General features: G+C 39.2%; 31 non-coding genes across 31 annotated transcripts; 12 read left to right on the top strand and 19 right to left on the bottom strand.

Annotated features, from left to right (window-relative positions):
- Nucleotides 1-656: 656 nt before the first annotated feature.
- TRNAT-AGU (transfer RNA threonine (anticodon AGU)) lies at nt 657-730 on the bottom strand. The gene has a single exon. It is a non-coding gene; the product is annotated as a tRNA-Thr (tRNA).
- Nucleotides 731-1,313: 583 nt separating this feature from the next.
- On the top strand, nt 1,314-1,395 carry TRNAS-GCU (transfer RNA serine (anticodon GCU)). The gene has a single exon. It is a non-coding gene; the product is annotated as a tRNA-Ser (tRNA).
- A 570-nt stretch (nt 1,396-1,965) lies between these two features.
- Nucleotides 1,966-2,039, bottom strand: TRNAT-AGU (transfer RNA threonine (anticodon AGU)). Its single transcript has one exon. It is a non-coding gene; the product is annotated as a tRNA-Thr (tRNA).
- Nucleotides 2,040-3,274: 1,235 nt separating this feature from the next.
- On the bottom strand, nt 3,275-3,348 carry TRNAT-AGU (transfer RNA threonine (anticodon AGU)). Its single transcript has one exon. It is a non-coding gene; the product is annotated as a tRNA-Thr (tRNA).
- A 583-nt stretch (nt 3,349-3,931) lies between these two features.
- On the top strand, nt 3,932-4,013 carry TRNAS-GCU (transfer RNA serine (anticodon GCU)). Its single transcript has one exon. It is a non-coding gene; the product is annotated as a tRNA-Ser (tRNA).
- Nucleotides 4,014-4,583: 570 nt separating this feature from the next.
- On the bottom strand, nt 4,584-4,657 carry TRNAT-AGU (transfer RNA threonine (anticodon AGU)). Its single transcript has one exon. It is a non-coding gene; the product is annotated as a tRNA-Thr (tRNA).
- A 583-nt stretch (nt 4,658-5,240) lies between these two features.
- TRNAS-GCU (transfer RNA serine (anticodon GCU)) lies at nt 5,241-5,322 on the top strand. The gene has a single exon. It is a non-coding gene; the product is annotated as a tRNA-Ser (tRNA).
- Nucleotides 5,323-5,892: 570 nt separating this feature from the next.
- On the bottom strand, nt 5,893-5,966 carry TRNAT-AGU (transfer RNA threonine (anticodon AGU)). Its single transcript has one exon. It is a non-coding gene; the product is annotated as a tRNA-Thr (tRNA).
- A 1,236-nt stretch (nt 5,967-7,202) lies between these two features.
- Nucleotides 7,203-7,276, bottom strand: TRNAT-AGU (transfer RNA threonine (anticodon AGU)). The gene has a single exon. It is a non-coding gene; the product is annotated as a tRNA-Thr (tRNA).
- A 1,235-nt stretch (nt 7,277-8,511) lies between these two features.
- TRNAT-AGU (transfer RNA threonine (anticodon AGU)) lies at nt 8,512-8,585 on the bottom strand. The gene has a single exon. It is a non-coding gene; the product is annotated as a tRNA-Thr (tRNA).
- A 583-nt stretch (nt 8,586-9,168) lies between these two features.
- On the top strand, nt 9,169-9,250 carry TRNAS-GCU (transfer RNA serine (anticodon GCU)). Its single transcript has one exon. It is a non-coding gene; the product is annotated as a tRNA-Ser (tRNA).
- Nucleotides 9,251-9,820: 570 nt separating this feature from the next.
- On the bottom strand, nt 9,821-9,894 carry TRNAT-AGU (transfer RNA threonine (anticodon AGU)). The gene has a single exon. It is a non-coding gene; the product is annotated as a tRNA-Thr (tRNA).
- A 583-nt stretch (nt 9,895-10,477) lies between these two features.
- Nucleotides 10,478-10,559, top strand: TRNAS-GCU (transfer RNA serine (anticodon GCU)). The gene has a single exon. It is a non-coding gene; the product is annotated as a tRNA-Ser (tRNA).
- A 570-nt stretch (nt 10,560-11,129) lies between these two features.
- Nucleotides 11,130-11,203, bottom strand: TRNAT-AGU (transfer RNA threonine (anticodon AGU)). The gene has a single exon. It is a non-coding gene; the product is annotated as a tRNA-Thr (tRNA).
- Nucleotides 11,204-11,786: 583 nt separating this feature from the next.
- On the top strand, nt 11,787-11,868 carry TRNAS-GCU (transfer RNA serine (anticodon GCU)). The gene has a single exon. It is a non-coding gene; the product is annotated as a tRNA-Ser (tRNA).
- A 570-nt stretch (nt 11,869-12,438) lies between these two features.
- TRNAT-AGU (transfer RNA threonine (anticodon AGU)) lies at nt 12,439-12,512 on the bottom strand. The gene has a single exon. It is a non-coding gene; the product is annotated as a tRNA-Thr (tRNA).
- Nucleotides 12,513-13,095: 583 nt separating this feature from the next.
- Nucleotides 13,096-13,177, top strand: TRNAS-GCU (transfer RNA serine (anticodon GCU)). The gene has a single exon. It is a non-coding gene; the product is annotated as a tRNA-Ser (tRNA).
- A 570-nt stretch (nt 13,178-13,747) lies between these two features.
- On the bottom strand, nt 13,748-13,821 carry TRNAT-AGU (transfer RNA threonine (anticodon AGU)). The gene has a single exon. It is a non-coding gene; the product is annotated as a tRNA-Thr (tRNA).
- A 583-nt stretch (nt 13,822-14,404) lies between these two features.
- On the top strand, nt 14,405-14,486 carry TRNAS-GCU (transfer RNA serine (anticodon GCU)). The gene has a single exon. It is a non-coding gene; the product is annotated as a tRNA-Ser (tRNA).
- A 570-nt stretch (nt 14,487-15,056) lies between these two features.
- Nucleotides 15,057-15,130, bottom strand: TRNAT-AGU (transfer RNA threonine (anticodon AGU)). The gene has a single exon. It is a non-coding gene; the product is annotated as a tRNA-Thr (tRNA).
- A 1,236-nt stretch (nt 15,131-16,366) lies between these two features.
- TRNAT-AGU (transfer RNA threonine (anticodon AGU)) lies at nt 16,367-16,440 on the bottom strand. The gene has a single exon. It is a non-coding gene; the product is annotated as a tRNA-Thr (tRNA).
- A 583-nt stretch (nt 16,441-17,023) lies between these two features.
- On the top strand, nt 17,024-17,105 carry TRNAS-GCU (transfer RNA serine (anticodon GCU)). Its single transcript has one exon. It is a non-coding gene; the product is annotated as a tRNA-Ser (tRNA).
- Nucleotides 17,106-17,675: 570 nt separating this feature from the next.
- TRNAT-AGU (transfer RNA threonine (anticodon AGU)) lies at nt 17,676-17,749 on the bottom strand. Its single transcript has one exon. It is a non-coding gene; the product is annotated as a tRNA-Thr (tRNA).
- Nucleotides 17,750-18,985: 1,236 nt separating this feature from the next.
- Nucleotides 18,986-19,060, bottom strand: TRNAT-AGU (transfer RNA threonine (anticodon AGU)). Its single transcript has one exon. It is a non-coding gene; the product is annotated as a tRNA-Thr (tRNA).
- Nucleotides 19,061-19,643: 583 nt separating this feature from the next.
- TRNAS-GCU (transfer RNA serine (anticodon GCU)) lies at nt 19,644-19,725 on the top strand. The gene has a single exon. It is a non-coding gene; the product is annotated as a tRNA-Ser (tRNA).
- A 570-nt stretch (nt 19,726-20,295) lies between these two features.
- On the bottom strand, nt 20,296-20,369 carry TRNAT-AGU (transfer RNA threonine (anticodon AGU)). The gene has a single exon. It is a non-coding gene; the product is annotated as a tRNA-Thr (tRNA).
- Nucleotides 20,370-21,605: 1,236 nt separating this feature from the next.
- TRNAT-AGU (transfer RNA threonine (anticodon AGU)) lies at nt 21,606-21,679 on the bottom strand. Its single transcript has one exon. It is a non-coding gene; the product is annotated as a tRNA-Thr (tRNA).
- A 583-nt stretch (nt 21,680-22,262) lies between these two features.
- TRNAS-GCU (transfer RNA serine (anticodon GCU)) lies at nt 22,263-22,344 on the top strand. Its single transcript has one exon. It is a non-coding gene; the product is annotated as a tRNA-Ser (tRNA).
- Nucleotides 22,345-22,914: 570 nt separating this feature from the next.
- On the bottom strand, nt 22,915-22,988 carry TRNAT-AGU (transfer RNA threonine (anticodon AGU)). The gene has a single exon. It is a non-coding gene; the product is annotated as a tRNA-Thr (tRNA).
- A 583-nt stretch (nt 22,989-23,571) lies between these two features.
- On the top strand, nt 23,572-23,653 carry TRNAS-GCU (transfer RNA serine (anticodon GCU)). Its single transcript has one exon. It is a non-coding gene; the product is annotated as a tRNA-Ser (tRNA).
- A 570-nt stretch (nt 23,654-24,223) lies between these two features.
- Nucleotides 24,224-24,297, bottom strand: TRNAT-AGU (transfer RNA threonine (anticodon AGU)). Its single transcript has one exon. It is a non-coding gene; the product is annotated as a tRNA-Thr (tRNA).
- Between the last annotated feature and the right edge of the window lie 813 nt (nt 24,298-25,110).

Here is a 25,110-nt window from a genome sequence, read left to right as displayed (position 1 = left end):
TGTAGACGATGTGGCCGAGTGGTTAAGGCGATGGACTGCTAATCCATTGTGCTCTGCATGCATTGGTTCGAATCCCATCCTCGTTGGTATAATCTGCTTCTTTCCATTTGACAAGATTGGCTTTCATTTTAGGCAAAATGGTGTATACTTCAAGCATGAAAGTTGATTCTTTTCTCTTTCAAGAAAGCTGCTATAGTACTATCGTCTGGTTTCTACATGTTCATGCAGGCAAGTTGGCTGCGTAGTTAAGATGGTACATTAACAATGCAGTTAAGAGATTGAGCTATGCATGCATGGCTTTGAATTCAATCTGTCCTATTTCTTTTCTGATTCTTTTAAGTTTCCAGCTCAAGGTTTTATTTTCTGCCCAAGCAATGAATTCTTCAAACATGAAAGTTTAAATCTTCTACCATTCAAGAAGGCTGCTATCAAACTTTGCTTAGAGAGTCAGATACGTAAGGAGGAGGCATTTCAAAATAGTAAAATAAAATCCACTGGTTTTACTTTTTTCATGCTTGATTCCATCTTTCTTCCTCTTTAGCACTTATAGCAGATTCTTACTCCCACTATTGCACTGTCACAGAGACTTAGCAAAGGCCAATTTGATGTTGTCCCACTATGAGGATGTAAAGCTTCATACTGAGAAGATGAAAAGAAGGCACTGCTGAGATTTGAACTCAGGATCTCCTGTTTACTAGACAGGCACTTTAACCAACTAAGCCACAGCACCACAAGCTGGTGAGGACGGGAAAGCCAGGGAAAATTTTGTCACTAATCGATAATTTCAAGTGGTTAATTGAGCAAAACAACATTGAGCTTCAGCTCCATTCCACGCACAGCAGAAGCATTGAATAAGATGTCGCTCTCAGTCATGGCAATTAAGAAACCGAGTACTTTTTGAAGAGCATTCTCGAAAAGGACCATGACAAATTTGCAGAATGCGACAGAAGCTGTATCGAGAACAAGGGCTTGGGATTTGAAGTTCCATAATTAAATGATCCATCTTTTATCACAGCTGGAATTTGGGACTTGTTTTGCTTCCCAGTCATGAGACAGAATAGACAGATTGAAAGAATGCCGCTGCAGTGCCAAAAGTAGAAACAATTAGGAATGATTGATAAGTTGCTATTAAAACCCTTTGCACTGGTTCATTTCTGATAAAGTTTGTCCTAATCTAACTTCAGACAATAGATACTCTAGGAGATGAGATGAGGCCACACTGCCAAAAGCCTTTATACAATCTTCAGCAAAAACACCCTGACAGCTTAAAATCCTCATGAGATCTTACCTCCTAATTTAGACTTGGTCATGTAGACGAGGTGGCCGAGTGGTTAAGGCGATGGACTGCTAATCCATTGTGCTCTGCATGCATGGGTTCGAATCCCATCCTCGTCGGTATAATCTGTTTCTTTCCATTTGACAAGATTGGCTTTCATTTTAGGCAAAATGGTGTATACTTCAAGCATGAAAGTTGTTTCTTTTCTCTTTCAAGAAAGCTGCTATAGTACTATCGTCTGGTTTCTACATGTTCATGCAGGCAAGTTGGCTGCATAGTTAAGATGGTACATTAACAATGCAGTTAAGAGATTGAGCTATGCATGCATGGCTTTGAATTCAATCTGTCCTATTTCTTTTCTGATTCTTTTAAGTTTCCAGCTCAAGGTTTTATTTTCTGCCCAAGCAATGAATTCTTCAAACATGAAAGTTTAAATCTTCTACCATTCAAGAAGGCTGCTATCAAACTTTGCTTAGAGAGTCAGATACGTAAGGAGGAGGCATTTCAAAATAGTAAAATAAAATCCACTGGTTTTACTTTTTTCATGCTTGATTCCATCTTTCTTCCTCTTTAGCACTTAAAGCAGATTCTTACTCCCACTATTGCACTATCACAGAGACTTAGCAAAGGCCAATTTGATGTTGTCCCACTATGAGGATAGAAAGCTTCATACTGAGAAGATGAAGAGAAGGCACTGCTGAGATTTGAACTCAGGATCTCCTGTTTACTAGACAGGCGCTTTAACCAACTAAGCCACAGCACCACAAGCTGGTGAGGACGGGAAAGCCAGGGAAGATTTAGTCACTAATCGATAATTTCAAGTGGTTAATTGAGCAAAACAACATTGAGCTTCAGTTCCATTCCACGCACAGCAGAAGCATTGAATAAGATGTCGCTCTCAGTCATGGCAATTAAGAAACCGAGTATTTTTTGAAGAGCATTCTCGAAAAGGACCATGACAAATTTGCAGAATGCGACAGAAGCTGTATCGAGAACAAGGGCTTGGGATTTGAAGTTCCATAATTAAATGATCCATCTTTTATCACAGCTGGAAATTGGGACTTGTTTTGCTTCCCAGTCATGAGACAGAATAGACAGATTGAAAGAATGCCGCTGCAGTGCCAAAAGTAGAAACAATTAGGAATGATTGATAAGTTGCTATTAAAACCCTTTGCACTGGTTCATTTCTGATAAGGTTTGTCCTAATCTAACTTTAGACAATAGATACTCTAGGAGATGAGATGAGGCCACACTGCCAAAAGCCTTTATACAATCTTCAGCAAAAACACCATGACAGCTTAAAATCCTCATGAGATCTTACCTCCTAATGTAGACTTGGTCATGTAGACGATGTGGCCGAGTGGTTAAGGCGATTGACTGCTAATCCATTGTGCTCTGCATGCATTGGTTCGAATCCCATCCTCGTTGGTATAATCTGCTTCTTTCCATTTGACAAGATTGGCTTTCATTTTAGGCAAAATGGTGTATACTTCAAGCATGAAAGTTGATTCTTTTCTCTTTCAAGAAAGCTGCTATAGTACTATCGTCTGGTTTCTACATGTTCATGCAGGCAAGTTGGCTGCGTAGTTAAGATGGTACATTAACAATGCAGTTAAGAGATTGAGCTATGCATGCATGGCTTTGAATTCAATCTGTCCTATTTCTTTTCTGATTCTTTTAAGTTTCCAGCTCAAGGTTTTATTTTCTGCCCAAGCAATGAATTCTTCAAACATGAAAGTTTAAATCTTCTACCATTCAAGAAGGCTGCTATCAAACTTTGCTTAGAGAGTCAGATACGTAAGGAGGAGGCATTTCAAAATAGTAAAATAAAATCCACTGGTTTTACTTTTTTCATGCTTGATTCCATCTTTCTTCCTCTTTAGCACTTATAGCAGATTCTTACTCCCACTATTGCACTGTCACAGAGACTTAGCAAAGGCCAATTTGATGTTGTCCCACTATGAGGATGTAAAGCTTCATACTGAGAAGATGAAAAGAAGGCACTGCTGAGATTTGAACTCAGGATCTCCTGTTTACTAGACAGGCACTTTAACCAACTAAGCCACAGCACCACAAGCTGGTGAGGACGGGAAAGCCAGGGAAAATTTTGTCACTAATCGATAATTTCAAGTGGTTAATTGAGCAAAACAACATTGAGCTTCAGCTCCATTCCACGCACAGCAGAAGCATTGAATAAGATGTCGCTCTCAGTCATGGCAATTAAGAAACCGAGTACTTTTTGAAGAGCATTCTCGAAAAGGACCATGACAAATTTGCAGAATGCGACAGAAGCTGTATCGAGAACAAGGGCTTGGGATTTGAAGTTCCATAATTAAATGATCCATCTTTTATCACAGCTGGAAATTGGGACTTGTTTTGCTTCCCAGTCATGAGACAGAATAGACAGATTGAAAGAATGCCGCTGCAGTGCCAAAAGTAGAAACAATTAGGAATGATTGATAAGTTGCTATTAAAACCCTTTGCACTGGTTCATTTCTGATAAAGTTTGTCCTAATCTAACTTCAGACAATAGATACTCTAGGAGATGAGATGAGGCCACACTGCCAAAAGCCTTTATACAATCTTCAGCAAAAACACCCTGACAGCTTAAAATCCTCATGAGATCTTACCTCCTAATTTAGACTTGGTCATGTAGACGAGGTGGCCGAGTGGTTAAGGCGATGGACTGCTAATCCATTGTGCTCTGCATGCATGGGTTCGAATCCCATCCTCGTCGGTATAATCTGTTTCTTTCCATTTGACAAGATTGGCTTTCATTTTAGGCAAAATGGTGTATACTTCAAGCATGAAAGTTGTTTCTTTTCTCTTTCAAGAAAGCTGCTATAGTACTATCGTCTGGTTTCTACATGTTCATGCAGGCAAGTTGGCTGCGTAGTTAAGATGGTACATTAACAATGCAGTTAAGAGATTGAGCTATGCATGCATGGCTTTGAATTCAATCTGTCCTATTTCTTTTCTGATTCTTTTAAGTTTCCAGCTCAAGGTTTTATTTTCTGCCCAAGCAATGAATTCTTCAAACATGAAAGTTTAAATCTTCTACCATTCAAGAAGGCTGCTATCAAACTTTGCTTAGAGAGTCAGATACGTAAGGAGGAGGCATTTCAAAATAGTAAAATAAAATCCACTGGTTTTACTTTTTTCATGCTTGATTCCATCTTTCTTCCTCTTTAGCATTTATAGCAGATTCTTACTCCCACTATTGCACTGTCACAGAGACTTAGCAAAGGCCAATTTGATGTTGTCCCACTATGAGGATGTAAAGCTTCATACTGAGAAGATGAAAAGAAGGCACTGCTGAGATTTGAACTCAGGATCTCCTGTTTACTAGACAGGCACTTTAACCAACTAAGCCACAGCACCACAAGCTGGTGAGGACGGGAAAGCCAGGGAAAATTTTGTCACTAATCGATAATTTCAAGTGGTTAATTGAGCAAAACAACATTGAGCTTCAGCTCCATTCCACGCACAGCAGAAGCATTGAATAAGATGTCGCTCTCAGTCATGGCAATTAAGAAACCGAGTACTTTTTGAAGAGCATTCTCGAAAAGGACCATGACAAATTTGCAGAATGCGACAGAAGCTGTATCGAGAACAAGGGCTTGGGATTTGAAGTTCCATAATTAAATGATCCATCTTTTATCACAGCTGGAAATTGGGACTTGTTTTGCTTCCCAGTCATGAGACAGAATAGACAGATTGAAAGAATGCCGCTGCAGTGCCAAAAGTAGAAACAATTAGGAATGATTGATAAGTTGCTATTAAAACCCTTTGCACTGGTTCATTTCTGATAAAGTTTGTCCTAATCTAACTTCAGACAATAGATACTCTAGGAGATGAGATGAGGCCACACTGCCAAAAGCCTTTATACAATCTTCAGCAAAAACACCCTGACAGCTTAAAATCCTCATGAGATCTTACCTCCTAATTTAGACTTGGTCATGTAGACGAGGTGGCCGAGTGGTTAAGGCGATGGACTGCTAATCCATTGTGCTCTGCATGCATGGGTTCGAATCCCATCCTCGTCGGTATAATCTGTTTCTTTCCATTTGACAAGATTGGCTTTCATTTTAGGCAAAATGGTGTATACTTCAAGCATGAAAGTTGTTTCTTTTCTCTTTCAAGAAAGCTGCTATAGTACTATCGTCTGGTTTCTACATGTTCATGCAGGCAAGTTGGCTGCATAGTTAAGATGGTACATTAACAATGCAGTTAAGAGATTGAGCTATGCATGCATGGCTTTGAATTCAATCTGTCCTATTTCTTTTCTGATTCTTTTAAGTTTCCAGCTCAAGGTTTTATTTTCTGCCCAAGCAATGAATTCTTCAAACATGAAAGTTTAAATCTTCTACCATTCAAGAAGGCTGCTATCAAACTTTGCTTAGAGAGTCAGATACGTAAGGAGGAGGCATTTCAAAATAGTAAAATAAAATCCACTGGTTTTACTTTTTTCATGCTTGATTCCATCTTTCTTCCTCTTTAGCACTTATAGCAGATTCTTACTCCCACTATTGCACTATCACAGAGACTTAGCAAAGGCCAATTTGATGTTGTCCCACTATGAGGATAGAAAGCTTCATACTGAGAAGATGAAAAGAAGGCACTGCTGAGATTTGAACTCAGGATCTCCTGTTTACTAGACAGGCGCTTTAACCAACTAAGCCACAGCACCACAAGCTGGTGAGGACGGGAAAGCCAGGGAAGATTTAGTCACTAATCGATAATTTCAAGTGGTTAATTGAGCAAAACAACATTGAGCTTCAGTTCCATTCCACGCACAGCAGAAGCATTGAATAAGATGTCGCTCTCAGTCATGGCAATTAAGAAACCGAGTATTTTTTGAAGAGCATTCTCGAAAAGGACCATGACAAATTTGCAGAATGCGACAGAAGCTGTATCGAGAACAAGGGCTTGGGATTTGAAGTTCCATAATTAAATGATCCATCTTTTATCACAGCTGGAAATTGGGACTTGTTTTGCTTCCCAGTCATGAGACAGAATAGACAGATTGAAAGAATGCCGCTGCAGTGCCAAAAGTAGAAACAATTAGGAATGATTGATAAGTTGCTATTAAAACCCTTTGCACTGGTTCATTTCTGATAAGGTTTGTCCTAATCTAACTTTAGACAATAGATACTCTAGGAGATGAGATGAGGCCACACTGCCAAAAGCCTTTATACAATCTTCAGCAAAAACACCCTGACAGCTTAAAATCCTCATGAGATCTTACCTCCTAATTTTAACTTGGTCATGTAGACGAGGGGGCCGAGTGGTTAAGGCGATGGACTGCTAATCCATTGTGCTCTGCATGCATGGGTTTGAATCTCATCCTCATCGGTATAATCTGCTTCTTTCACTTTGACAAGATTGACTTTCATTTTTAGGCAAAATGGTGTATACTTCAAGCATGAAAGTTGATTCTTTTCTCTTTCAAGAAAGCTGCTAGAGTACTATCGTCTGGTTTCTACATGTTCATGCAAGCAAGTTAGCTGCATAGTTAAGATGATACATTAACAATGCAGTTAAGAGATTGAGCTATGCATGCATGGCTTTGAATTCAATCTGTCCTATTTCTTTTCTGATTCTTTTAAGTTTCCAGCTCAAGGTTTTATTTTCTGCCCAAGCAATGAATTCTTCAAACATGAAAGTTTAAATCTTCTACCATTCAAGAAGGCTGCTATCAAACTTTGCTTAGAGAGTCAGATACGTAAGGAGGAGGCATTTCAAAATAGTAAAATAAAATCCACTGGTTTTACTTTTTTCATGCTTGATTCCATCTTTCTTCCTCTTTAGAACTTATAGCAGATTCTTACTCCCACTATTGCACTATCACAGAGACTTAGCAAAGGCCAATTTGATGTTGTCCCACTATGAGGATAGAAAGCTTCATACTGAGAAGATGAAAAGAAGGCACTGCTGAGATTTGAACTCAGGATCTCCTGTTTACTAGACAGGCGCTTTAACCAACTAAGCCACAGCACCACAAGCTGGTGAGGACGGGAAAGCCAGGGAAGATTTAGTCACTAATCGATAATTTCAAGTGGTTAATTGAGCAAAACAACATTGAGCTTCAGTTCCATTCCACGCACAGCAGAAGCATTGAATAAGATGTCGCTCTCAGTCATGGCAATTAAGAAACCGAGTATTTTTTGAAGAGCATTCTCGAAAAGGACCATGACAAATTTGCAGAATGCGACAGAAGCTGTATCGAGAACAAGGGCTTGGGATTTGAAGTTCCATAATTAAATGATCCATCTTTTATCACAGCTGGAAATTGGGACTTGTTTTGCTTCCCAGTCATGAGACAGAATAGACAGATTGAAAGAATGCCGCTGCAGTGCCAAAAGTAGAAACAATTAGGAATGATTGATAAGTTGCTATTAAAACCCTTTGCACTGGTTCATTTCTGATAAGGTTTGTCCTAATCTAACTTTAGACAATAGATACTCTAGGAGATGAGATGAGGCCACACTGCCAAAAGCCTTTATACAATCTTCAGCAAAAACACCATGACAGCTTAAAATCCTCATGAGATCTTACCTCCTAATGTAGACTTGGTCATGTAGACGATGTGGCCGAGTGGTTAAGGCGATGGACTGCTAATCCATTGTGCTCTGCATGCATTGGTTCGAATCCCATCCTCGTTGGTATAATCTGCTTCTTTCCATTTGACAAGATTGGCTTTCATTTTAGGCAAAATGGTGTATACTTCAAGCATGAAAGTTGATTCTTTTCTCTTTCAAGAAAGCTGCTATAGTACTATCGTCTGGTTTCTACATGTTCATGCAGGCAAGTTGGCTGCGTAGTTAAGATGGTACATTAACAATGCAGTTAAGAGATTGAGCTATGCATGCATGGCTTTGAATTCAATCTGTCCTATTTCTTTTCTGATTCTTTTAAGTTTCCAGCTCAAGGTTTTATTTTCTGCCCAAGCAATGAATTCTTCAAACATGAAAGTTTAAATCTTCTACCATTCAAGAAGGCTGCTATCAAACTTTGCTTAGAGAGTCAGATACGTAAGGAGGAGGCATTTCAAAATAGTAAAATAAAATCCACTGGTTTTACTTTTTTCATGCTTGATTCCATCTTTCTTCCTCTTTAGCACTTATAGCAGATTCTTACTCCCACTATTGCACTGTCACAGAGACTTAGCAAAGGCCAATTTGATGTTGTCCCACTATGAGGATGTAAAGCTTCATACTGAGAAGATGAAAAGAAGGCACTGCTGAGATTTGAACTCAGGATCTCCTGTTTACTAGACAGGCACTTTAACCAACTAAGCCACAGCACCACAAGCTGGTGAGGACGGGAAAGCCAGGGAAAATTTTGTCACTAATCGATAATTTCAAGTGGTTAATTGAGCAAAACAACATTGAGCTTCAGCTCCATTCCACGCACAGCAGAAGCATTGAATAAGATGTCGCTCTCAGTCATGGCAATTAAGAAACCGAGTATTTTTTGTAGAGCATTCTCGAAAAGGACCATGACAAATTTGCAGAATGCGACAGAAGCTGTATCGAGAACAAGGGCTTGGGATTTGAAGTTCCATAATTAAATGATCCATCTTTCATCACAGCTGGAAATTGGGACTTGTTTTGCTTCCCAGTCATGAGACAGAATAGACAGATTGAAAGAATGCCGCTGCAGTGCCAAAAGTAGAAACAATTAGGAATGATTGATAAGTTGCTATTAAAACCCTTTGCACTGGTTCATTTCTGATAAGGTTTGTCCTAATCTAACTTTAGACAATAGATACTCTAGGAGATGAGATGAGGCCACACTGCCAAATGCCTTTATACAATCTTCAGCAAAAACACCCTGACAGCTTAAAATCCTCATGAGATCTTACCTCCTAATTTAGACTTGGTCATGTAGACGAGGTGGCCGAGTGGTTAAGGCGATGGACTGCTAATCCATTGTGCTCTGCATGCATTGGTTCGAATCCCATCCTCGTTGGTATAATCTGCTTCTTTCCATTTGACAAGATTGGCTTTCATTTTAGGCAAAATGGTGTATACTTCAAGCATGAAAGTTGATTCTTTTCTCTTTCAAGAAAGCTGCTATAGTACTATCGTCTGGTTTCTACATGTTCATGCAGGCAAGTTGGCTGCGTAGTTAAGATGGTACATTAACAATGCAGTTAAGAGATTGAGCTATGCATGCATGGCTTTGAATTCAATCTGTCCTATTTCTTTTCTGATTCTTTTAAGTTTCCAGCTCAAGGTTTTATTTTCTGCCCAAGCAATGAATTCTTCAAACATGAAAGTTTAAATCTTCTACCATTCAAGAAGGCTGCTATCAAACTTTGCTTAGAGAGTCAGATACGTAAGGAGGAGGCATTTCAAAATAGTAAAATAAAATCCACTGGTTTTACTTTTTTCATGCTTGATTCCATCTTTCTTCCTCTTTAGCACTAATAGCAGATTCTTACTCCCACTATTGCACTATCACAGAGACTTAGCAAAGGCCAATTTGATGTTGTCCCACTATGAGGATGGAAAGCTTCATACTGAGAAGATGAAAAGAAGGCACTGCTGAGATTTGAACTCAGGATCTCCTGTTTACTAGACAGGCACTTTAACCAACTAAGCCACAGCACCACAAGCTGGTGAGGACGGGAAAGCCAGGGAAAATTTTGTCACTAATCGATAATTTCAAGTGGTTAATTGAGCAAAACAACATTGAGCTTCAGTTCCATTCCACGCACAGCAGAAGCATTGAATAAGATGTCGCTCTCAGTCATGGCAATTAAGAAACCGAGTACTTTTTGAAGAGCATTCTCGAAAAGGACCATGACAAATTTGCAGAATGCGACAGAAGCTGTATCGAGAACAAGGGCTTGGGATTTGAAGTTCCATAATTAAATGATCCATCTTTTATCACAGCTGGAAATTGGGACTTGTTTTGCTTCCCAGTCATGAGACAGAATAGACAGATTGAAAGAATGCCGCTGCAGTGCCAAAAGTAGAAACAATTAGGAATGATTGATAAGTTGCTATTAAAACCCTTTGCACTGGTTCATTTCTGATAAAGTTTGTCCTAATCTAACTTCAGACAATAGATACTCTAGGAGATGAGATGAGGCCACACTGCCAAAAGCCTTTATACAATCTTCAGCAAAAACACCCTGACAGCTTAAAATCCTCATGAGATCTTACCTCCTAATTTAGACTTGGTCATGTAGACGAGGTGGCCGAGTGGTTAAGGCGATGGACTGCTAATCCATTGTGCTCTGCATGCATGGGTTCGAATCCCATCCTCGTCGGTATAATCTGTTTCTTTCCATTTGACAAGATTGGCTTTCATTTTAGGCAAAATGGTGTATACTTCAAGCATGAAAGTTGTTTCTTTTCTCTTTCAAGAAAGCTGCTATAGTACTATCGTCTGGTTTCTACATGTTCATGCAGGCAAGTTGGCTGCATAGTTAAGATGGTACATTAACAATGCAGTTAAGAGATTGAGCTATGCATGCATGGCTTTGAATTCAATCTGTCCTATTTCTTTTCTGATTCTTTTAAGTTTCCAGCTCAAGGTTTTATTTTCTGCCCAAGCAATGAATTCTTCAAACATGAAAGTTTAAATCTTCTACCATTCAAGAAGGCTGCTATCAAACTTTGCTTAGAGAGTCAGATACGTAAGGAGGAGGCATTTCAAAATAGTAAAATAAAATCCACTGGTTTTACTTTTTTCATGCTTGATTCCATATTTCTTCCTCTTTAGCACTTATAGCAGATTCTTACTCCCACTATTGCACTATCACAGAGACTTAGCAAAGGCCAATTTGATGTTGTCCCACTATGAGGATGGAAAGCTTCATACTGAGAAGATGAAAAGAAGGCACTGCTGAGATTTGAACTCAGGATCTCCTGTTTACTAGACAGGCACTTTAACCAACTAAGCCACAGCACCACAAGCTGGTGAGGACGGGAAAACCAGGGAAAATTTTGTCACTAATCGATAATTTCAAGTGGTTAATTGAGCAAAACAACATTGAGCTTCAGTTCCATTCCACGCACAGCAGAAGCATTGAATAAGATGTCGCTCTCAGTCATGGCAATTAAGAAACCGAGTACTTTTTGAAGAGCATTCTCGAAAAGGACCATGACAAATTTGCAGAATGCGACAGAAGCTGTATCGAGAACAAGGGCTTGGGATTTGAAGTTCCATAATTAAATGATCCATCTTTTATCACAGCTGGAAATTGGGACTTGTTTTGCTTCCCAGTCATGAGACAGAATAGACAGATTGAAAGAATGCCGCTGCAGTGCCAAAAGTAGAAACAATTAGGAATGATTGATAAGTTGCTATTAAAACCCTTTGCACTGGATCATTTCTGATAAAGTTTGTCCTAATCTAACTTCAGACAATAGATACTCTAGGAGATGAGATGAGGCCACACTGCCAAAAGCCTTTATACAATCTTCAGCAAAAACACCCTGACAGCTTAAAATCCTCATGAGATCTTACCTCCTAATTTAGACTTGGTCATGTAGACGAGGTGGCCGAGTGGTTAAGGCGATGGACTGCTAATCCATTGTGCTCTGCATGCATGGGTTCGAATCCCATCCTCGTCGGTATAATCTGCTTCTTTCCATTTGACAAGATTGGCTTTCATTTTAGGCAAAATGGTGTATACTTCAAGCATGAAAGTTGTTTCTTTTCTCTTTCAAGAAAGCTGCTATAGTACTATCGTCTGGTTTCTACATGTTCATGCAGGCAAGTTGGCTGCATAGTTAAGATGATACATTAACAATGCAGTTAAGAGATTGAGCTATGCATGCATGGCTTTGAATTCAATCTGTCCTATTTCTTTTCTGATTCTTTTAAGTTTCCAGCTCAAGGTTTTATTTTCTGCCCAAGCAATGAATTCTTCAAACATGAAAGTTTAAATCTTCTACCATTCAAGAAGGCTGCTATCAAACTTTGCTTAGAGAGTCAGATACGTAAGGAGGAGGCATTTCAAAATAGTAAAATAAAATCCACTGGTTTTACTTTTTTCATGCTTGATTCCATCTTTCTTCCTCTTTAGCACTGATAAAAGATTCTTACTCCCACTATTGCACTATCACAGAGACTTAGCAAAGGCCAATTTGATGTTGTCCCACTATGAGGATAGAAAGCTTCATACTGAGAAGATGAAAAGAAGGCACTGCTGAGATTTGAACTCAGGATCTCCTGTTTACTAGACAGGCGCTTTAACCAACTAAGCCACAGCACCACAAGCTGGTGAGGACAGGAAAGCCAGGGAAGATTTAGTCACTAATCGATAATTTCAAGTGGTTAATTGAGCAAAACAACATTGAGCTTCAGTTCCATTCCACGCACAGCAGAAGCATTGAATAAGATGTCGCTCTCAGTCATGGCAATTAAGAAACCGAGTATTTTTTGAAGAGCATTCTCGAAAAGGACCATGACAAATTTGCAGAATGCGACAGAAGCTGTATCGAGAACAAGGGCTTGGGATTTGAAGTTCCATAATTAAATGATCCATCTTTTATCACAGCTGGAAATTGGGACTTGTTTTGCTTCCCAGTCATGAGACAGAATAGACAGATTGAAAGAATGCCGCTGCAGTGCCAAAAGTAGAAACAATTAGGAATGATTGATAAGTTGCTATTAAAACCCTTTGCACTGGTTCATTTCTGATAAGGTTTGTCCTAATCTAACTTTAGACAATAGATACTCTAGGAGATGAGATGAGGCCACACTGCCAAAAGCCTTTATACAATCTTCAGCAAAAACACCCTGACAGCTTAAAATCCTCATGAGATCTTACCTCCTAATTTAGACTTGGTCATGTAGACGAGGTGGCCGAGTGGTTAAGGCGATGGACTGCTAATCCATTGTGCTCTGCATGCATGGGTTCGAATCCCATCCTCGTCGATATAATCTACTTCTTTCCATTTGACAAGATTGGCTTTCATTTTAGGCAAAATGGTGTATACTTCAAGCATGAAAGTTGATTATTTTCTCTTTCAAGAAAGCTGCTATAGTACTATCGTCTGGTTTCTACATGTTCATGCAGGCAAGTTGGCTGCGTAGTTAAGATGGTACATTAACAATGCAGTTAAGAGATTGAGCTATGCATGCATGGCTTTGAATTCAATCTGTCTTATTTCTTTTCTGATTCTTTTAAGTTTCCAGCTCAAGGTTTTATTTTCTGCCCAAGCAATGAATTCTTCAAACATGAAAGTTTAAATCTTCTACCATTCAAGAAGGCTGCTATCAAACTTTGCTTAGAGAGTCAGATACGTAAGGAGGAGGCATTTCAAAATAGTAAAATAAAATCCACTGGTTTTACTTTTTTCATGATTGATTCCATCTTTCTTCCTCTTTAGCACTTATAGCAGATTCTTACTCCCACTATTGCACTATCACAGAGACTTAGCAAAGGCCAATTTGATGTTGTCCCACTATGAGGATAGAAAGCTTCATACTGAGAAGATGAAAAGAAGGCACTGCTGAGATTTGAACTCAGGATCTCCTGTTTACTAGACAGGCGCTTTAACCAACTAAGCCACAGCACCACAAGCTGGTGAGGACAGGAAAGCCAGGGAAGATTTAGTCACTAATCGATAATTTCAAGTGGTTAATTGAGCAAAACAACATTGAGCTTCAGTTCCATTCCACGCACAGCAGAAGCATTGAATAAGATGTCGCTCTCAGTCATGGCAATTAAGAAACCGAGTATTTTTTGAAGAGCATTCTCGAAAAGGACCATGACAAATTTGCAGAATGCGACAGAAGCTGTATCGAGAACAAGGGCTTGGGATTTGAAGTTCCATAATTAAATGATCCATCTTTTATCACAGCTGGAAATTGGGACTTGTTTTGCTTCCCAGTCATGAGACAGAATAGACAGATTGAAAGAATGCCGCTGCAGTGCCAAAAGTAGAAACAATTAGGAATGATTGATAAGTTGCTATTAAAACCCTTTGCACTGGTTCATTTCTGATAAGGTTTGTCCTAATCTAACTTTAGACAATAGATACTCTAGGAGATGAGATGAGGCCACACTGCCAAAAGCCTTTATACAATCTTCAGCAAAAACACCCTGACAGCTTAAAATCCTCATGAGATCTTACCTCCTAATTTAGACTTGGTCATGTAGACGAGGTGGCCGAGTGGTTAAGGCGATGGACTGCTAATCCATTGTGCTCTGCATGCATGGGTTCGAATCCCATCCTCGTCGGTATAATCTGCTTCTTTCCATTTGACAAGATTGGCTTTCATTTTAGGCAAAATGGTGTATACTTCAAGCATGAAAGTTGATTCTTTTCTCTTTCAAGAAAGCTGCTATAGTACTATCGTCTGGTTTCTACATGTTCATGCAGGCAAGTTGGCTGCGTAGTTAAGATGGTACATTAACAATGCAGTTAAGAGATTGAGCTATGCATGCATGGCTTTGAATTCAATCTGTCCTATTTCTTTTCTGATTCTTTTAAGTTTCCAGCTCAAGGTTTTATTTTCTGCCCAAGCAATGAATTCTTCAAACATGAAAGTTTAAATCTTCTACCATTCAAGAAGGCTGCTATCAAACTTTGCTTAGAGAGTCAGATACGTAAGGAGGAGGCATTTCAAAATAGTAAAATAAAATCCACTGGTTTTACTTTTTTCATGCTTGATTCCATCTTTCTTCCTCTTTAGCACTTATAGCAGATTCTTACTCCCACTATTGCACTATCACAGAGACTTAGCAAAGTCCAATTTGATGTTGTCCCACTATGAGGATAGAAAGCTTCATACTGAGAAGATGAAAAGAAGGCACTGCTGAGATTTGAACTCAGGATCTCCTGTTTACTAGACAGGCGCTTTAACCAACTAAGCCACAGCACCACAAGCTGGTGAGGACGGGAAAGCCAGGGAAGATTTAGTCACTAATCGATAATTTCAAGTGGTTAATTGAGCAAAACAACATTGAGCTTCAGTTCCATTCCACGCACAGCAGAAGCATTGAATAAGATGTCGCTCTCAGTCATGGCAATTAAGAAACCGAGTATTTTTTGAAGAGCATTCTCGAAAAGGACCATGACAAATTTGCAGAATGCGACAGAAGCTGTATCGAGAACAAGGGCTTGGGATTTGAAGTTCCATAATTAAATGATCCATCTTTTATCACAGCTGGAAATTGGGACTTGTTTTGCTTCCCAGTCATGAGACAGAATAGACAGATTGAAAGAATGCCGCTGCAGTGCCAAAAGTAGAAACAATTAGGAATGATTGATAAGTTGCTATTAAAACCCTTTGCACTGGTTCATTTCTGATAAGGTTTGTCCTAATCTAACTTTAGACAATAGATACTCTAGGAGATGAGATGAGGCCACACTGCCAAAAGCCTTTATACAATCTTCAGCAAAAACACCCTGACAGCTTAAAATCCTCATGAGATCTTACCTCCTAATTTTAACTTGGTCATGTAGACGAGGGGGCCGAGTGGTTAAGGCGATGGACTGCTAATCCATTGTGCTCTGCATGCATGGGTTTGAATCTCATCCTCATCGGTATAATCTGCTTCTTTCACTTTGACAAGATTGACTTTCATTTTTAGGCAAAATGGTGTATACTTCAAGCATGAAAGTTGATTCTTTTCTCTTTCAAGAAAGCTGCTAGAGTACTATCGTCTGGTTTCTACATGTTCATGCAAGCAAGTTGGCTGCATAGTTAAGATGATACATTAACAATGCAGTTAAGAGATTGAGCTATGCATGCATGGCTTTGAATTCAATCTGTCCTATTTCTTTTCTGATTCTTTTAAGTTTCCAGCTCAAGGTTTTATTTTCTGCCTAAGCAATGAATTCTTCAAACATGAAAGTTTAAATCTTCTACCATTCAAGAAGGCTGCTATCAAACTTTGCTTAGAGAGTCAGATACGTAAGGAGGAGGCATTTCAAAATAGTAAAATAAAATCCACTGGTTTTACTTTTTTCATGCTTGATTCCATCTTTCTTCCTCTTTAGCACTTATAGCAGATTCTTACTCCCACTATTGCACTATCACAGAGACTTAGCAAAGGCCAATTTGATGTTGTCCCACTATGAGGATAGAAAGCTTCATACTGAGAAGATGAAAAGAAGGCACTGCTGAGATTTGAACTCAGGATCTCCTGTTTACTAGACAGGCGCTTTAACCAACTAAGCCACAGCACCACAAGCTGGTGAGGACGGGAAAGCCAGGGAAGATTTAGTCACTAATCGATAATTTCAAGTGGTTAATTGAGCAAAACAACATTGAGCTTCAGTTCCATTCCACGCACAGCAGAAGCATTGAATAAGATGTCGCTCTCAGTCATGGCAATTAAGAAACCGAGTATTTTTTGAAGAGCATTCTCGAAAAGGACCATGACAAATTTGCAGAATGCGACAGAAGCTGTATCGAGAACAAGGGCTTGGGATTTGAAGTTCCATAATTAAATGATCCATCTTTTATCACAGCTGGAAATTGGGACTTGTTTTGCTTCCCAGTCATGAGACAGAATAGACAGATTGAAAGAATGCCGCTGCAGTGCCAAAAGTAGAAACAATTAGGAATGATTGATAAGTTGCTATTAAAACCCTTTGCACTGGTTCATTTCTGATAAGGTTTGTCCTAATCTAACTTTAGACAATAGATACTCTAGGAGATGAGATGAGGCCACACTGCCAAAAGCCTTTATACAATCTTCAGCAAAAACACCATGACAGCTTAAAATCCTCATGAGATCTTACCTCCTAATTTAGACTTGGTCATGTAGACGAGGTGGCCGAATGGTTAAGGCGATGGACTGCTAATCCATTGTGCTCTGCATGCATGGGTTTGAGTCCCATCCTTGTCGGTATAATCTGCTTCTTTCCATTTGACAAGATTGGCTTTCATTTTAGGCAAAATGGTGTATACTTCAAGCATGAAAGTTGATTCTTTTCTCTTTCAAGAAAGCTGCTATAGTACTATCGTCTGGTTTCTACATGTTCATGCAGGCAAGTTGGCTGCGTAGTTAAGATGGTACATTAGCAATGCAGTTAAGAGATTGAGCTATGCATGCATGGCTTTGAATTCAATCTGTCCTATTTCTTTTCTGATTCTTTTAAGTTTCCAGCTCAAGGTTTTATTTTCTGCCCAAGCAATGAATTCTTCAAACATGAAAGTTTAAATCTTCTACCATTCAAGAAGGCTGCTATCAAACTTTGCTTAGAGAGTCAGATACGTAAGGAGGAGGCATTTCAAAATAGTAAAATAAAATCCACTGGTTTTACTTTTTTCATGCTTGATTCCATCTTTCTTCCTCTTTAGCACTTATAGCAGATTCTTACTCCCACTATTGCACTATCACAGAGACTTAGCAAAGGCCAATTTGATGTTGTCCCACTATGAGGATAGAAAGCTTCATACTGAGAAGATGAAAAGAAGGCACTGCTGAGATTTGAACTCAGGATCTCCTGTTTACTAGACAGGCGCTTTAACCAACTAAGCCACAGCACCACAAGCTGGTGAGGACGGGAAAGCCAGGGAAGATTTAGTCACTAATCGATAATTTCAAGTGGTTAATTGAGCAAAACAACATTGAGCTTCAGTTCCATTCCACGCACAGCAGAAGCATTGAATAAGATGTCGCTCTCAGTCATGGCAATTAAGAAACCGAGTATTTTTTGAAGAGCATTCTCGAAAAGGACCATGACAAATTTGCAGAATGCGACAGAAGCTGTATCGAGAACAAGGGCTTGGGATTTGAAGTTCCATAATTAAATGATCCATCTTTTATCACAGCTGGAAATTGGGACTTGTTTTGCTTCCCAGTCATGAGACAGAATAGACAGATTGAAAGAATGCCGCTGCAGTGCCAAAAGTAGAAACAATTAGGAATGATTGATAAGTTGCTATTAAAACCCTTTGCACTGGTTCATTTCTGATAAGGTTTGTCCTAATCTAACTTTAGACAATAGATACTCTAGGAGATGAGATGAGGCCACACTGCCAAAAGCCTTTATACAATCTTCAGCAAAAACACCCTGACAGCTTAAAATCCTCATGAGATCTTACCTCCTAATTTTAACTTGGTCATGTAGACGAGGGGGCCGAGTGGTTAAGGCGATGGACTGCTAATCCATTGTGCTCTGCATGCATGGGTTTGAATCTCATCCTCATCGGTATAATCTGCTTCTTTCACTTTGACAAGATTGACTTTCATTTTTAGGCAAAATGGTGTATACTTCAAGCATGAAAGTTGATTCTTTTCTCTTTCAAGAAAGCTGCTAGAGTACTATCGTCTGGTTTCTACATGTTCATGCAAGCAAGTTGGCTGCATAGTTAAGATGATACATTAACAATGCAGTTAAGAGATTGAGCTATGCATGCATGGCTTTGAATTCAATCTGTCCTATTTCTTTTCTGATTCTTTTAAGTTTCCAGCTCAAGGTTTTATTTTCTGCCTAAGCAATGAATTCTTCAAACATGAAAGTTTAAATCTTCTACCATTCAAGAAGGCTGCTATCAAACTTTGCTTAGAGAGTCAGATACGTAAGGAGGAGGCATTTCAAAATAGTAAAATAAAATCCACTGGTTTTACTTTTTTCATGCTTGATTCCATCTTTCTTCCTCTTTAGCACTTATAGCAGATTCTTACTCCCACTATTGCACTATCACAGAGACTTAGCAAAGGCCAATTTGATGTTGTCCCACTATGAGGATAGAAAGCTTCATACTGAGAAGATGAAAAGAAGGCACTGCTGAGATTTGAACTCAGGATCTGCCTGTTTACTAGACAGGCACTTTAACCAACTAAGCCACAGCACCACAAGCTGGTGAGGACGGGAAAGCCAGGGAAGATTTAGTCACTAATCGATAATTTCAAGTGGTTAATTGAGCAAAACAACATTGAGCTTCAGTTCCATTCCACGCACAGCAGAAGCATTGAATAAGATGTCGCTCTCAGTCATGGCAATTAAGAAACCGAGTATTTTTTGAAGAGCATTCTCGAAAAGGACCATGACAAATTTGCAGAATGCGACAGAAGCTGTATCGAGAACAAGGGCTTGGGATTTGAAGTTCCATAATTAAATGATCCATCTTTTATCACAGCTGGAAATTGGGACTTGTTTTGCTTCCCAGTCATGAGACAGAATAGACAGATTGAAAGAATGCCGCTGCAGTGCCAAAAGTAGAAACAATTAGGAATGATTGATAAGTTGCTATTAAAACCCTTTGCACTGGTTCATTTCTGATAAGGTTTGTCCTAATCTAACTTTAGACAATAGATACTCTAGGAGATGAGATGAGGCCACACTGCCAAAAGCCTTTATACAATCTTCAGCAAAAACACCATGACAGCTTAAAATCCTCATGAGATCTTACCTCCTAATTTAGACTTGGTCATGTAGACGAGGTGGCCGAATGGTTAAGGCGATGGACTGCTAATCCATTGTGCTCTGCATGCATGGGTTTGAGTCCCATCCTTGTCGGTATAATCTGCTTCTTTCCATTTGACAAGATTGGCTTTCATTTTAGGCAAAATGGTGTATACTTCAAGCATGAAAGTTGATTCTTTTCTCTTTCAAGAAAGCTGCTATAGTACTATCGTCTGGTTTCTACATGTTCATGCAGGCAAGTTGGCTGCGTAGTTAAGATGGTACATTAACAATGCAGTTAAGAGATTGAGCTATGCATGCATGGCTTTGAATTCAATCTGTCCTATTTCTTTTCTGATTCTTTTAAGTTTCCAGCTCAAGGTTTTATTTTCTGCCCAAGCAATGAATTCTTCAAACATGAAAGTTTAAATCTTCTACCATTCAAGAAGGCTGCTATCAAACTTTGCTTAGAGAGTCAGATACGTAAGGAGGAGGCATTTCAAAATAGTAAAATAAAATCCACTGGTTTTACTTTTTTCATGCTTGATTCCATCTTTCTTCCTCTTTAGCACTTATAGCAGATTCTTACTCCCACTATTGCACTATCACAGAGACTTAGCAAAGGCCAATTTGATGTTGTCCCACTATGAGGATAGAAAGCTTCATACTGAGAAGATGAAAAGAAGGCACTGCTGAGATTTGAACTCAGGATCTCCTGTTTACTAGACAGGTGCTTTAACCAACTAAGCCACAGCACCACAAGCTGGTGAGGACGGGAAAGCCAGGGAAGATTTAGTCACTAATCGATAATTTCAAGTGGTTAATTGAGCAAAACAACATTGAGCTTCAGTTCCATTCCACGCACAGCAGAAGCATTGAATAAGATGTCGCTCTCAGTCATGGCAATTAAGAAACCGAGTATTTTTTGAAGAGCATTCTCGAAAAGGACCATGACAAATTTGCAGAATGCGACAGAAGCTGTATCGAGAACAAGGGCTTGGGATTTGAAGTTCCATAATTAAATGATCCATCTTTTATCACAGCTGGAAATTGGGACTTGTTTTGCTTCCCAGTCATGAGACAGAATAGACAGATTGAAAGAATGCCGCTGCAGTGCCAAAAGTAGAAACAATTAGGAATGATTGATAAGTTGCTATTAAAACCCTTTGCACTGGTTCATTTCTGATAAGGTTTGTCCTAATCTAACTTTAGACAATAGATACTCTAGGAGATGAGATGAGGCCACACTGCCAAAAGCCTTTATACAATCTTCAGCAAAAACACCCTGACAGCTTAAAATCCTCATGAGATCTTACCTCCTAATTTTAACTTGGTCATGTAGACGAGGGGGCCGAGTGGTTAAGGCGATGGACTGCTAATCCATTGTGCTCTGCATGCATGGGTTTGAATCTCATCCTCATCGGTATAATCTGCTTCTTTCACTTTGACAAGATTGACTTTCATTTTTAGGCAAAATGGTGTATACTTCAAGCATGAAAGTTGATTCTTTTCTCTTTCAAGAAAGCTGCTATAGTACTATCGTCTGGTTTCTACATGTTCATGCAGGCAAGTTGGCTGCGTAGTTAAGATGGTACATTAACAATGCAGTTAAGAGATTGAGCTATGCATGCATGGCTTTGAATTCAATCTGTCCTATTTGTTTTCTGATTCTTTTAAGTTTCCAGCTCAAGGTTTTATTTTCTGCCCAAGCAATGAATTCTTCAAACATGAAAGTTTAAATCTTCTACCATTCAAGAAGGCTGCTATCAAACTTTGCTTAGAGAGTCAGATACGTAAGGAGGAGGCATTTCAAAATAGTAAAATAAAATCCACTGGTTTTACTTTTTTCATGCTTGATTCCATCTTTCTTCCTCTTTAGCACTGATAGCAGATTCTTACTCCCACTATTGCACTATCACAGAGACTTAGCAAAGGCCAATTTGATGTTGTCCCACTATGAGGATAGAAAGCTTCATACTGAGAAGATGAAAAGAAGGCACTGCTGAGATTTGAACTCAGGATCTCCTGTTTACTAGACAGGCGCTTTAACCAACTAAGCCACAGCACCACAAGCTGGTGAGGACAGGAAAGCCAGGGAAGATTTAGTCACTAATCGATAATTTCAAGTGGTTAATTGAGCAAAACAACATTGAGCTTCAGTTCCATTCCACGCACAGCAGAAGCATTGAATAAGATGTCGCTCTCAGTCATGGCAATTAAGAAACCGAGTATTTTTTGAAGAGCATTCTCGAAAAGGACCATGACAAATTTGCAGAATGCGACAGAAGCTGTATCGAGAACAAAGGCTTGGGATTTGAAGTTCCATAATTAAATGATCCATCTTTTATCACAGCTGGAAATTGGGACTTGTTTTGCTTCCCAGTCATGAGACAGAATAGACAGATTGAAAGAATGCCGCTGCAGTGCCAAAAGTAGAAACAATTAGGAATGATTGATAAGTTGCTATTAAAACCCTTTGCACTGGTTCATTTCTGATAAGGTTTGTCCTAATCTAACTTTAGACAATAGATACTCTAGGAGATGAGATGAGGCCACACTGCCAAAAGCCTTTATACAATCTTCAGCAAAAACACCCTGACAGCTTAAAATCCTCATGAGATCTTACCTCCTAATTTAGACTTGGTCATGTAGACGAGGTGGCCGAGTGGTTAAGGCGATGGACTGCTAATCCATTGTGCTCTGCATGCATGGGTTCGAATCCCATCCTCGTCGGTATAATCTGCTTCTTTCCATTTGACAAGATTGGCTTTCATTTTAGGCAAAATGGTGTATACTTCAAGCATGAAAGTTGATTCTTTTCTCTTTCAAGAAAGCTGCTATAGTACTATCGTCTGGTTTCTACATGTTCATGCAGGCAAGTTGGCTGCGTAGTTAAGATGGTACATTAACAATGCAGTTAAGAGATTGAGCTATGCATGCATGGCTTTGAATTCAATCTGTCCTATTTCTTTTCTGATTCTTTTAAGTTTCCAGCTCAAGGTTTTATTTTCTGCCCAAGCAATGAATTCTTCAAACATGAAAGTTTAAATCTTCTACCATTCAAGAAGGCTGCTATCAAACTTTGCTTAGAGAGTCAGATACGTAAGGAGGAGGCATTTCAAAATAGTAAAATAAAATCCACTGGTTTTACTTTTTTCATGCTTGATTCCATCTTTCTTCCTCTTTAGCACTTATAGCAGATTCTTACTCCCACTATTGCACTATCACAGAGACTTAGCAAAGGCCAATTTGATGTTGTCCCACTATGAGGATAGAAAGCTTCATACTGAGAAGATGAAAAGAAGGCACTGCTGAGATTTGAACTCAGGATCTCCTGTTTACTAGACAGGCGCTTTAACCAACTAAGCCACAGCACCACAAGCTGGTGAGGACGGGAAAGCCAGGGAAGATTTAGTCACTAATCGATAATTTCAAGTGGTTAATTGAGCAAAACAACATTGAGCTTCAGTTCCATTCCACGCACAGCAGAAGCATTGAATAAGATGTCGCTCTCAGTCATGGCAATTAAGAAACCGAGTATTTTTTGAAGAGCATTCTCGAAAAGGACCATGACAAATTTGCAGAATGCGACAGAAGCTGTATCGAGAACAAGGGCTTGGGATTTGAAGTTCCATAATTAAATGATCCATCTTTTATCACAGCTGGAAATTGGGACTTGTTTTGCTTCCCAGTCATGAGACAGAATAGACAGATTGAAAGAATGCCGCTGCAGTGCCAAAAGTAGAAACAATTAGGAATGATTGATAAGTTGCTATTAAAACCCTTTGCACTGGTTCATTTCTGATAAGGTTTGTCCTAATCTAACTTTAGACAATAGATACTCTAGGAGATGAGATGAGGCCACACTGCCAAAAGCCTTTATACAATCTTCAGCAAAAACACCATGACAGCTTAAAATCCTCATGAGATCTTACCTCCTAATTTAGACTTGGTCATGTAGACGAGGTGGCCGAATGGTTAAGGCGATGGACTGCTAATCCATTGTGCTCTGCATGCATGGGTTTGAGTCCCATCCTTGTCGGTATAATCTGCTTCTTTCCATTTGACAAGATTGGCTTTCATTTTAGGCAAAATGGTGTATACTTCAAGCATGAAAGTTGATTCTTTTCTCTTTCAAGAAAGCTGCTATAGTACTATCGTCTGGTTTCTACATGTTCATGCAGGCAAGTTGGCTGCGTAGTTAAGATGGTACATTAACAATGCAGTTAAGAGATTGAGCTATGCATGCATGGCTTTGAATTCAATCTGTCCTATTTGTTTTCTGATTCTTTTAAGTTTCCAGCTCAAGGTTTTATTTTCTGCCCAAGCAATGAATTCTTCAAACATGAAAGTTTAAATCTTCTACCATTCAAGAAGGCTGCTATCAAACTTTGCTTAGAGAGTCAGATACGTAAGGAGGAGGCATTTCAAAATAGTAAAATAAAATCCACTGGTTTTACTTTTTTCATGCTTGATTCCATCTTTCTTCCTCTTTAGCACTTATAGCAGATTCTTACTCCCACTATTGCACTATCACAGAGACTTAGCAAAGGCCAATTTGATGTAGTCCCACTATGAGGATAGAAAGCTTCATACTGAGAAGATGAAAAGAAGGCACTGCTGAGATTTGAACTCAGGATCTCCTGTTTACTAGACAGGCGCTTTAACCAACTAAGCCACAGAACCACAAGCTGGTGAGGACGGGAAAGCCAGGGAAGATTTAGTCACTAATCGATAATTTCAAGTGGTTAATTGAGCAAAACAACATTGAGCTTCAGTTCCATTCCACGCACAGCAGAAGCATTGAATAAGATGTCGCTCTCAGTCATGGCAATTAAGAAACCGAGTATTTTTTGAAGAGCATTCTCGAAAAGGACCATGACAAATTTGCAGAATGCGACAGAAGCTGTATCGAGAACAAGGGCTTGGGATTTGAAGTTCCATAATTAAATGATCCATCTTTTATCACAGCTGGAAATTGGGACTTGTTTTGCTTCCCAGTCATGAGACAGAATAGACAGATTGAAAGAATGCCGCTGCAGTGCCAAAAGTAGAAACAATTAGGAATGATTGATAAGTTGCTATTAAAACCCTTTGCACTGGTTCATTTCTGATAAGGTTTGTCCTAATCTAACTTTAGACAATAGATACTCTAGGAGATGAGATGAGGCCACACTGCCAAAAGCCTTTATACAATCTTCAGCAAAAACACCCTGACAGCTTAAAATCCTCATGAGATCTTACCTCCTAATTTTAACTTGGTCATGTAGACGAGGGGGCCGAGTGGTTAAGGCGATGGACTGCTAATCCATTGTGCTCTGCATGCATGGGTTTGAATCTCATCCTCATTGGTATAATCTGCTTCTTTCACTTTGACAAGATTGACTTTCATTTTTAGGCAAAATGGTGTATACTTCAAGCATGAAAGTTGATTCTTTTCTCTTTCAAGAAAGCTGCTAGAGTACTATCGTCTGGTTTCTACATGTTCATGCAGGCAAG

Source organism: Phyllobates terribilis, unplaced genomic scaffold (assembly GCF_046119375.1).
Source record: "Phyllobates terribilis strain yellow unplaced genomic scaffold, ASM4611937v1 Scaffold_9__5_contigs__length_417890890, whole genome shotgun sequence".
NCBI lineage: Eukaryota > Metazoa > Chordata > Amphibia > Anura > Dendrobatidae > Phyllobates > Phyllobates terribilis.
This window is presented reverse-complemented; position numbering and strand designations above follow the sequence as displayed.